Below are 12,256 nucleotides of genomic sequence, written 5' to 3'. Positions count from 1 at the left end.
CTGGACAGCAGAGAGCAGGAGAGGTCTGCATGTAAGAGCTTTTGTTGTTACGCACACAGGAAGCTGCTAGCCACCAGCAATGGGGAAAGACTTTGGTACAAACAAATGGTACAAACTTCAAAACAGCATTTTCTCAGACTTCATCGTTCCGTGAGTCTCTTGATGATTAGCTTTGGGGTGAGGGCACCATTAAATGCTCGGGGGAGAAAAACCATTTTAGCTCTTAATTAGACTACTTTACAACCACAGGATCAGTTTTGTCTCCATGTTTAACAAGATCCAAGTTTTCTGGACACAACAGTACTTGAGGCCACATAAATATTTGTGGTTTGTACACATGTATATATATGCAGCTGGTTTCAGGGAACTCCTGCCTGGTGGCGAGCTTGCAACCGATAAAATGTTGTGATCGCATAATGCTTGTCTGTCGTCCTGTTACCACTGTCACGTAGGTCTGCATTCTTCTTTGACCCGAAAGTGAGCCTTAATAGCTCATAATGCTCCAAATTTTTTTTTTTTTATATTTTTTGCTAACCAACATGTCTTCACAGAATGATTGTGGTATTTTTGAAGGTTTCATCTGTCTTCTTGACAAATATCAGCGCGTACAGTTACCCTAGACTCAGATATTTAACCATGTTGGCGGCCATAGGCCTCCTGGTAGTTTTCCTCAATCTTGGTTGCTTTGAAGCTGGAGACCCTCTCTTAAATTGGGGAATGTGATGCATACAAGAAAACCTCTATGCTGTAGGTTATGGCCTCCTTAATAGACAAAACATCCAAATGCTTCCCGTAAAAAAAGGGAACTCAACTTACATGTAAACAATTAGCCATTTATTACCCTAGTTAGCGTGTGACCGCTTATGCTCGTTGCATCATTTTCTCTGACCTATTGTGTGTTTTTGGCTGCGTTTGTCCTCTCCACTCAGGCCATGAGAGCTGTTTTGTAGTGTTTCTGGTGGCCTTCTGTAAGCGGCAGGGTCTGTATCAAAGCGTTGTCACACAGAGCGCCTCTTGTTTGGGTGCTGGCCTGGTGTTAACTATGCTAATGACAAGCTTACTGCTGAACTGTGAGGCATTGTGGTTTTATTTATGTGAGGTAGATTGGACTTTATTTTCCTGTTTTTCTCACTTAAGTTACATTTGTACAGGGGCACCCATGGCTTTCTTGACTTTAATGAGTCATAATTTTGCCACTAAGGCTTGGGGTCAGTTTGAGGTCTTGGAAAACTCATGATGGCAAAGCACTTGAGGAAATACTGAGAGAATCATGGGAAAGATTATTCTTGGCATTTGGGTTGATCTTTTGGGTCGTGTAAATGGCACAGTTTGTTATTTTTGTGCTTTGTGGAAACAAATCTGTGCCTTCGTTACCTACAAATTGCCTCCAAATCTTCAGAAGGTCTTTTGTTAATATTCTATAAAATATAGACTTTGTCTTTTGTAATAGCTAAATATTACTGCATGTATTGCTTCTCTCCCCTTTTGTTTGCTGTTGGACTAAAATAAGAACCTACTGTTGATCATGATTAGACCGGAAGTGTCTCTGGGCAGGAAACTCTTTTGAATGGGCTTGGTCTGGGAAAAATATGCAGTTTCATGGAGTCAATTTTGACAATTTTGAACATCAACTTCTAATGTATAAATATTTTCTCAATTAATTGTATAGACAAAAAACATGTTTTTTATTTTCTCTGATGGGGAAAAAATTCTCATGTTCTTTTGTCTGTGGAAGTTCCTCTGAGTTTGTAGAAATCCTTATGTTTGAACAGGTGTGAGCTCACACATCACGTGAAGAGTGTGACAAGGCTCACGGACAAATGATCGACCCATCTGCGTTGCTCCACACTGTTGCGCTGATAATGTTAGCTCCTGTTTGCATTTGATTGTTGGGATGGGGCAGGGCTCCATGTAAGGATGAGCAGCTGGCTCACTGGTCACTGCACACACTCATGTGACACTGCTATTTCTAGCCAAACCATCCCTCCTCCCCTCCGTCTTTAGCAACACAGGCAAGTGCTGGATATGTGACACCTTAGAAAGCCGTGAGGCTGGAGGTTGGGGCAGTTTGTCAGATGGAGTCCAGTGGTATTTATCCAGAGGCCACCTTGTGTGCTGGGGGACGAGCCTGGGAGAACAATGGCATGTAAAAATATAAATGATTTTGTTGAAGATAAGAGTAAAGCCGTGTGTGAGGAGTTTAACTGACTTTCAGAGTGTTTCCACAAGTGTCTCTTGTCAAGTGACATTTGCACATTTTTCTCAGTTGACGCACTGAAAATAAACACGTGTAATGTTAGCTGATGCACATCTGTCGTGGCGGATGACAGGATGCCAGCAGATCAGGGGATATGGTGACTTTTTTGTGAGTTGGTTGCTTACTTACTGTCAGTCAAATTAAATCACACTTTAATTGGTTAGTATTCTGGGTGTGAACCTTTCAGAACTCATTCTTCAGTTTAGATTCTTATTGGTCCAGTCTGATTCAGAATCGATTCTCGATTCAAAACGCATTCTTGATTGAAAGGGGGGCACTATTTTCTGTCTCTTGCTGCAGTACACAGCATGCGGAACATAACTGGCAGTTAACATCAGTGATCTGCAGCTTCATGTTTGCCACACAATATAAATATTTAGTCATTAAATTAAAAAAGAAAATTGCAACCACAATTTTGTTTAAAGGTGGATCACAAGATAACTAGTAGTTGTTCCACCCTTTTTGTTCTGTCGGCATCACGTTAGTATTTAACATTTTTTTAAAATGAATTTTTAACATTTGTGAATTGATTCAGACCTGTAGAAGCCAAGAGTCAACTTTTCTTTACACTGTTAGTATACTTACTATGTCATTTAACAGTTTAGGATCACACAATCAAGAGTAAAACCCCTAAGCACCCTCAGCTCTCCAACATGTCAAAAAGGACCTGCTGACTTGCTCAGAACTTTTTCTTTATGTATTGATAATCTCACCTATTCTCAGTGTGCTGACCGGTGATGTTGCCTAATTTGATTGCTAGGGTAGAGGTAACTTTTCCACACATTCTCACTATCTCATGGCACATGGTTTCTGGGATGGCATGCCGTCATTGTGGTGTGATTAAATCCATGCAGAATTACAGAAGTTTCTCCATGTGGAGTATTCATTTGACTGCATTACAGAGAATCCAAAACACCAGAATTAAAGCCCACAGCTGCCAGTCAATGTGATTGGCCACCGGTATTGACCAGCCTGGTCTATAGCATATTTGTAAGTCATAAGTAAAAAGACATCAATTTTCACCATCTTTGAGTTGTCGGATCATGTGAATGTACTGCAAGCTGCAAGAATTTATTAAATTATATCTCTGATTTTACCTTTATTGAACATTTGATATTGAATTGTACAGTGCTGACAAAATACTGTTATGATGACTGCACTGAATCATGCTGTTATGCCTTAACAAGTTACCTAACACAATTTTAAAAGAAGAATTAATCAGGGTGTTCAAACTGAGTGTAGGATATGATTAGTGGTGTAATACAGGTTCCATTGCCCTCCTATTTAATAAAGGCAAATTGTATAATTGGTCCTCTTTAGATCTATGATAATCCAAACATAGATATGAGAACCATCTTGGAACAGGGCCTGGAAAATGCACTGGCACCAAAAATACCTCTACTACAAGAAACCCTGGGGGAAACACGGTGCGTGTGGTGTGCACAGAATAAACAGGTCCTATCCTTGAGCAAAAATGCTTTTCTAGGGTAATGTCAGACCAGTGAACTATGGAAGACAAGGATTAAGTATCGTTAAAAATCTCTAGGGTTCCCTGCACTGAACAGGCGATGACATCTTCATGTTTCACACATACCAGCCCTGTTGTGGCTCTACAGTTAGTGGCCCCTGCCCCCCCACCACCAGCCCAGTAATGCTGAGAAGGCTTACCCAGCTTCAGTCTGAACAGTAGTCAACAAACCTGTCAACATAATCTTTACACATAAACACTTCTGTTTGTGACTTGCAAAATATATTGAAGGGCACATTTTTTTTCATGTTGCCTACGGCTTTTTCTTATTGAAATTGCACATTGTGGGAATGTTGTTCAGTTTTACATAATTGCTTAATTTACAGTATTCTTAAGTTGCAAATTGAGAGTTTTAGGAAGCTAAAGAGTTGTGGTTTTACTTTTTATAAAACACCAAACCAAGTGTTTGTCTTTTTGTACCTAAAGCTAGCAGGTAGCGAGGCAGTTATAGTGAAAGACAGCCGATATCAGATTCTCCCAGTTAAACTTTCAAGCACATTAGAGAGCAACAGCGTAAGTTTGTGGTAACACTTGTTACTGTCACATCTTGTTTCTGTACTACAGATTCATGATGGTGGTTAGATTTATGGATAGCAAAATCAATTTAAATCACAGTCATCGCAGTTGCAGATAATTCTGCCATTAAAGAGACTAAACCCACTGATGTGTTTGCCAGTCTGAAGCTCTTTCTGTTTGTTCTGCTGCGGCTTTCTCGTGCTCATTATGCTCTTATGTGTGCCATGGAAGAGACAAATTGAAACTTGGAACAGAGAGGATGCATCTAGCAGGAGGCACCAAGTGGTCTCTGTACTCTCAGTTCTGCTGTAGTGAAGCGATGTTTCATACCGCAGCAATAAGTGGCTCATTATTAAGACATGTCAGGGGAAAAATAAGATACACAAGTGTTTTTAAAATGGTGGATTACTTTGGTAGAGGCAGCCATATTTCTCAGTAAATTTTCAATGAAAATAACTGCAGCCTACAGCTAGCAGGAGGTGCAGTAAGCCAAACTGAAAGAGACAGCAGGCACCATTTCCTGTTTCAAATGCACTTCATGGAGTGTTTAGACTTTAAATTGCATGTGTAGCAATGGAAATACTCGAGTCTATGTAACTAAAAATGAAAATTATGGGATTTGAGCGTCATTGTGCCTCCTCCTGGTGGAGGTAGGATGGTGTTGTGATTTGAGGCAGTGGGTGGAAAAGTCTCAAGGAAATTATTTATCCCAACAGGATTAGAGGTGACGCAGGCGAACCCACCCTCCTCCTCATTCACCCTCCGTCACCGGAACACCAGCAGACCCCTTGTCACAATGAGTTTCCTTCAGTGTCGCGCATGCTGCGACAGCACTCGGAGACAAAGAAAGTAGCACATGCCACGCACCGCCTCAAACGGCGCTGTCCCCTAAAATACCTCTCCCTGGAGTCAATACAACAGCTGTATTAAAAGATCGTGATCAGTAGTCTAAAATGGAGATGTTTTGTTCAGTTAACATACAGAAAACAAGTACTCATGCAAATATTTTGTCCATCCTCATGTTTATCAACTTTCACATGTAAAGTAGTGAATTTGTTGAGTATTGGAGGAGAAAAACTGCCTGATTGAGTTTTATTTGTATCACGAGGCGCCTCTGGGTGTGACATGATTTGCAAAATGGCCACACAAATGCAAAATAAGCACCACTCCTTTTGTAAATTGAAAAGCACAACCTGAGTGTGTGCACACCATGTGCTGCAAGTGTGCAACACAACTGGCAACCATGTGATAGATAACCACTGGTCACACAGTGTGTACTGTGAGATTTTAAGATTAACTCATTCATGCTTCAGTAGTAGTTGTAGCAGCATGGGTCCAGCTTGCCTGCCAAGAAATATATTTACTCCGTTGACAGTCCTGGATTCAAGATTGCAATTTCGTTGGCGCACAAATTTGTTCGCTGTCAGGAAACCTGCCTGTGGACTGTTCAGCTTTTATCAATCTTGTGTTGTTCAGAAATCTCTCGGCTAGATTGAATCCTGCTGTTGCACAACACAACATCCTCAGTGGTCTCAAAAATCTTGATGTTAAAAATCTGTGCTCCGGCTCAGATCTCCTTGTTAGCTGTACAAACATTGCAAGGACATAACTGAAATATTTTCCCAAGGGGGAATACGACATACAGTCCGCCTCCCATGGTGAAGAAACGCTGTGCTGAATTCCCCAACAGTTTACTCTCTGCAGTTCTGTTTTCAAATCTCAGCTTTGTTTTTCATGACGTTGTCAGAGCAGAAATTATTAAATCAACAATATTAGGTGACAAATGTATTGAGAAGGGCCACATGTCATTCAAACTGGTGTCAAAATAACAGCACTGGCACTGTTAGTGAAGCATTACTTTTACTCTAGTGAGGATAAATGTTGCATTAAATGAAGATAAATCTGACCACAAATTCAGTGCAAACTTCTTTTATTTGACAGTTTTTTTTGTATCGGTTTCATAAACGACTCCCTCGCGAGACCCATTGATGCGATTAAGGCCAGCTGCTGGAGTCGTCATGTGAAATTCCCTTCTCTGTTGTGACCAAGTGCCATTCTCCCAACTCACTCTGCAGCCTATCCGCCACGGCTAATGCTAGCAGCACGTTTTTGAGCATTACTCTTAGTTTTCACCTAGAATAACTGGCGGAGGGGTAATCCACTGACTCACTGACTCGCAGGCTTAATCCCACTGGCCTCGTGTCTCGTTCTTCTGCTGTGTGTAGGCTATGTACACTGAGTTTAAATGTATGGTTAATTCAGTGAGTGAGCGTGTGTTTGTGTGCGTGCGCAGAGGCCTGGTATTCCTGCAAAGTGGTGGCATAGCAAAGGACCCCATGTTAACCCTCACAGCCGCTACGTCCCCCACTACGTGCGCGCAGCAGCAGGTCTAATCAAAGCACTCCATAATACTGTTAGCTGGGTCATGTGCTGGAAGCCAGGATTAAGAGCAGGAGGTCACAGGGCACCAGATCCAGCTTAGGAGGGCACGTTTTCTCTCTCTCTCTCTCTCTCTCTCTCTCTCCCCCCCCACTCATCTTTTAACCTCACATGTGGGGACAGAGCCAAGCAAGGTCATAACTTTCCATGCTATATGAAACTTGAAAAATATCCACCGTTGTTGTATAAGCTTGTTTTAATGCTGTCAGTTAAAAAGCACATGTCCACACCAATGCAGGCACTTTAAACTGTGTTTATGTTTCTAATTGTGTCCTTCCTTAACCTTTTACCACCACCTGCTCTGCCTCGGACTGCTAGTGCTATGAAAAACGAATAACGTGTCTGTGTAATACATGTATTGGTGGATTAAACTCATCTCTTCATGGAAACAGTGCAGTGCATGGCAGAGTACCTGGAAAAGCCCTTCATATTTGTAATTAATTAAGATCACTTTTGGTTTTCACATTGACACACTGCTGTTTAGTAGTGTCAGAAGCCACATTAATTGAACTTGTTTTCAACCTACAAGGATAGTAATACTTTTTATGAGCTTTTATAAGGTCTCCACCTTGAAGAACACTTTCATTAAGATTTCATTGGCCAGTCAGCAGGGTAGTGTGGCTAAAAGGCCAAAACGGAGAGGACCTTTATCCCCGTTAGTGTGGATGTAGCCTAAAACACCATTTATCATTCCTACCTCTCTTTTCTTATCGAGCCTCTCAGCCTATTTGTGCTGCATATTCGACACTCACTAATACCGGCGCCCACTTTGCCCCAGTAACACATTTTAATACCACAGAACATGCCAACAGTTGATTACCAGCCTCAGTAAGAGAGAATAGAGTTAGATAGGTTGGAGGTCCTAGCAGTGCTTTACAAGTACTGGGTCAGCTCAACATCTCTCTGTTTCCCCACCTAAGATGAGGAAAGATAAAGAGGGGTAAGCAGAGCAGGAAAGAGGTGAAAGGACGTGGTTGAAGGCGACATGCTTTGCTATTGGGTACCTATTCTGATTGGTAGAAGAGAACTGGAACTGTCCGGATAAAGCTGAGTGTGTTTGAGGGGGTGAGAGAGGGGAGGAGAGCAGAGAGAGCGTCAAGGGTAAGATGACTCCTGCACTCAGGAACATGGAGACAGGTGGCAGAAAGAGAAGAAAGACGGACCGCAACCTCAGAAAGCCCCAAATGTCGGTAGGTACCAAACTCGGTTGTATCAGTAGACTTAAGCTGTGAAGACTGGCCAACAAAACTGCCCCCTTTTACTGTTGGTAATAAAGTAACTGGCTCTATATTCATATGTAAGGCACGTTTTGATTGGACAATTAGTATCCCTGTTGTGAGCATGGTTTATTCTCAGAGATGACTAATAGTTTCTGTCAGCCTAAAAGCTTTATTTTGGGCACTGCATCCTTTGTGCTGCTATTTTGGTGCTTTTATTCATTTGTGCGTGTATGTTTGTTTGCTTGAGCTCGGCTGGATGTTTGTAGAGAATCATGTCAAATCCCTCATGTATTACCTGACAGGAAAAAAAGACTACTGGTTGAATGTTCATGTGTTTCTTCCAGTCCTTAAATCTTCCTAAGTTTATTTAAGTGCTGTAGAAATAGTGTCCTTTTCTGGGCTCTTTTGAAACACCTCAAACAAACAGTGTGAAGACAGTAGTGTGTGTCCGTCTCAGTTACTTTAAACAGTTGTATAGACACTCAGATGGGGAGGAGTCGCTTCAGTCACTTTGCCATTTCAGGGTGAGGGAGTCAAACTTGCACACAGTCTCCACTGAAACCAGAGAGAGCTGACCTTAAAGGAGTATTTAAACATAAGGGTTACTCAACACTGAAATCCAGAGGGGAGTTTGATTGTTTGCTGTTGTAACACAGCCTGCTTTAGTGTTGTTGAAGGTTCAGATACTTGGTCAGCCCGCGGAGTGCGAGACTGACTTGTCTGATTTTGTCATCACTAGAAAGTGGACTGAAGACAGTAGCTCATCAAACCGCCGTATTATTAGACAGAAGACATACTCAATCAAGACATACTCAATCAAATCACGTCAAACACTAATGTTCCTGAGTTCTCTTTGGAAATAGTGATAAGATATTGTGTCTTTTCAGAAGGCAATAAATTGGTATGTTGGGAATCTCAGACTCACAGGGGAAGTGCCCTCAAAGTGTCTGCAGGTCTTGAGGAGTTCTGCTGGATATGTGAAAAACATTGACATTGCAGTGGGGGCTGCTAGAAATTTGAGAAATTGCCTCAAGTAATGTCACTTGAGAGGAGTCGGTCGAGTACAAGTTAAATATGAAATAAAAATCTGGGGATGTGAAGTTGGAAAGACATGAGGTTATCAGACATCTACAGCGCGCTCTACATCTCTGCTCGAGGCTGTATTAGCTGCTGCTAGCATAACACACACAAATCTCCAACAGAACTGTTGGTAGCCGGGTTGCATTTAGGCTAATGTAGGTGCCAGACAATAATTTGTGGAATAAAAAGAGATGATATGTGTGATCTTTTGCATCGGTTTTGATCCTGCTTTCGAAATTGTCGACCGTGAGTCCACCAGTGTCACAGGAGATAATGCAAAAAATTTTGAGTATTGAGTATTTTAATCCAGTGTGTCCAAACATAAATCCACAGCTATGCCTTTGACACCCAAAATCACATTTGAAACTGATTGGGGCACCACATGCTGTCAGCTCTTGTGTCAAACCTAAATAAACTATGAAGGGAAAATGAATATTCATAAAGCCTAAGAAGGCAAAGGAGGGATTCTGCTGTGAGATGTTTCACAGCTGCCCTGGGACTTATGTGATCATGAGGAGACAGTCGGATGATCATCACTCATCTCAGCCAAAAACTTAAAACTAAAGATGTAGCTGCAGGCCCACTTTACTTTTTAACAGACTGCCTGTGTGCTTGCAGTCAGAAGCAGTCTGAAGGATTACCAGAGTTACTTGCTTCTTGACAAGCTGACTTAGTGCTGCAATGCAGACCCCCAGCTGTGGAGAGAAAACAATGAGTTCGAGGATTTATGGAAATGTGTGGGGAGCCTTTGAAGATGGTGTTGAGAGCGACATGCTCTTTGCAGTCATGCGCGCTGTTGTTGTCATTCTTAAGTGACTCCCCTCCTGTCTGTGGAGGCTGACTGATGTCAACACTGTGTGTGTTTTGGTTCTAGGAGACAGCGCCTCCCCGCCGCGAAGCACAGAGTCAGAGGCAGCAGGTGCAGCTGACGCAGATCGGCTTTTTAGCAGGCAGGGCCAGTTGGGGGACGGAGAGGGAAAGAATGAGTGAGGCCATAGAGGAGAAAGCACGGGAACTCCAGCAAACACCAGATCAGACCGCTGAACAGTACAGAGAGATGAATTTATCGCTCCTGTTCCAGTCCTTGCACAGTACGTGAGAACAAAGGGAACAGGACCTGATCTGCCCGCTGGCTCCAGATATTACCTTAGCTTCAATGGTGTATGTGAGTAATGAGTGTTTTTTTCAGCTATGTGGTTAAAACAGTTCACATGCTGTCTGGAGGGTCAAGCAAGAAAACTGCTTGACAGGATTTGTGTGAGACAGGTAGTTTATGGTTGAATCAGATCTCTGGTAAATTTTTCCAGTGTTTGAAAAGCATTTATTTTGCCCAGTATATTGTGACAAAGTCAGAGTGAAGAACCAAAAACCTTCCGGAAAGCTTCAACTCATTCGCCCCGCTTGCCTTATCTGTCATAGAATCATTCAGCATGCTTCTTGTAGTATTATCAGTGAGCGTTGAGGAGTCCAGCTCTGCTTTGTGTTTTGTCAGCAGTGAGGCTGCAGTGAGCCAGCGAACTCCTCATTGTGTCAACGAGAGCCCCCTATCTCTAATCAAGTTACATAAAGATATACTGTTCAGCACGTCTTTGAAAGGGACAGTTGTAGCAGAGAGAGAGAGATGCTGGTGGATTGGAGCCAAACAACAATGTTGAGATAGTGTGTTTTCTTGTGTGGTGGGCCTCTGTTTTACCAAGAAAAAAATGGTCCTAACTTACCGTGCTCATTTCATTGTGCTGAGTACTTGCAGCAACGAGCATCATAGACCATTGTGTAACCCAGAGCTCCTTCATCCAGTTTGTCACACTGTTGCTTTCCTTCTGAACGTGTGTGTTATAATGATTAGGTGTTGAAAATGTTGGTTGTATATTAATCCATCTACGACTTGTGTTGTGCTGTGTGACCAGAGTAACTACTGGAATGCTGACTCTCCGAATGCCCTTGATCCGTCTGCATGCTTTTCTCCGACTGTAAAACATCCACACACACACACACACACACACACACACACAGGCACACTTCCTCTACCTCTCATCTCCCCCTCATTGGTTATCCTCCTCCACTGTCATTGGCCGACTCCTCTCCATCTGCCCGTCCTCTGTGCACGCAGACATCCAGTCAGCAGCGTGCTCTAGCCTCTCCGACATTTGTCATTGGCTGGCGTGTGTGCTGTGAATGCGGATACTTTCCTTTAAGAGGCAGTCTAGACTCAGCTGGCTACACCGTGCTCGCTCTCTCCTCCTCCTCCTCCTCCTCCTCCTCCTCCTCCTCGCTCCTGCAACAACACCACAACCTGCTGATTTCTCACTAAGCCTCTCCTGCTCCTTCCTCTCACTCCTCCTCCTCTCCTCCTGTCATCAGCTGTTCTCTTCCACTCGGTCCTCATAATTTTGTTTTCTTGTCAATCAGACACTCGCCCCACACTGGCTGTTGTTTTTATCCCCAGTCCATTTTTTTCTTCCTTTATTTCGACTTTTCAACCCACCATTTCCCTGTCTGTCTGTTTCTATCCCGATACTGTCATTGTCTTTGACATTCATTCATCTCCACCACTTTCTCACCCTCCACTGATGTGAGGAAACACGAAGGTGAGTGGAGTTAGTTTTTCCAGTCTGTCTTTGTGCCTGTCGGTGTTTTGTCTTAAGTATATTTCTCTGATTTATTTTATTTTTTATTTTTTACTTTCTAAGCCACTGGTTAGATGTGAGCATCCTGTGTCCTTGGAGGCAGGGACTGCAGTTGCGTATGCTTCAGGTTGTAACAATTAGGCAGCGCTGGTAGGATGCTGCTGTGAGTCATCATCTGACACTGCATGTATGTATGTTCTAGCTCTGGTCCTTTCAGCATGTGCCTCGAGAAGAAGGGTTAGTTGATGAGGGAAAGGAGGGAGGGGGCTGAATCAATGCGTGGATAGCAGCCGCATGTCAATGCAGACTGTAGCTCGTGACACAGTGTTTTGCACCAGCTGTGGCTGTGGTGCAGTGGCATCTCAGGCAGATTAATGAGCTTCGTTCGACAATGACAGCTAACAGTTAGGGAAGTGATCGCAGTAAGTAGTTTGCACACAGGTTTGCCATTATAGTTTGGAAGCTTAACATTAGTTTTGCAGAGGTCAGTGCTGTATCAGGTAAAATCCTATGCTCAGGTTTTAGTGCAGCAGGGCAGTTAATTGTCAGAAGAAATTTTAATATTCTCAACATGTATTGAACAGTCCTA

The 12,256-nt window shown here is 42.8% G+C and overlaps 1 protein-coding gene across 5 annotated transcripts in view; it reads left to right on the top strand.

Moving 5' to 3' along the window:
• The window catches only part of slc20a2 (solute carrier family 20 member 2), a 39,888-nt gene that overhangs the window by 4,761 nt on the left and 22,871 nt on the right, over positions 1-12,256 (top strand). The window contains exon 2 of one of the 5 annotated variants that reach the window (XM_046388038.1): positions 9,915-10,205. The exons of 3 other annotated variants lie outside the window; for them this stretch is intronic. The gene's annotated coding sequence lies outside the window, so the exon portion shown is untranslated. Of the gene's footprint in view, positions 1-6,866; positions 7,931-9,914; positions 10,206-12,256 lie in introns of those variants that run through there. One more of the 5 variants, XM_046388041.1, reaches the window with a different exon arrangement.

This window comes from Scatophagus argus, chromosome 4 (assembly GCF_020382885.2).
Source record: "Scatophagus argus isolate fScaArg1 chromosome 4, fScaArg1.pri, whole genome shotgun sequence".
In the NCBI taxonomy this organism is placed as follows: domain Eukaryota; kingdom Metazoa; phylum Chordata; class Actinopteri; family Scatophagidae; genus Scatophagus; species Scatophagus argus.
This window is presented reverse-complemented; position numbering and strand designations above follow the sequence as displayed.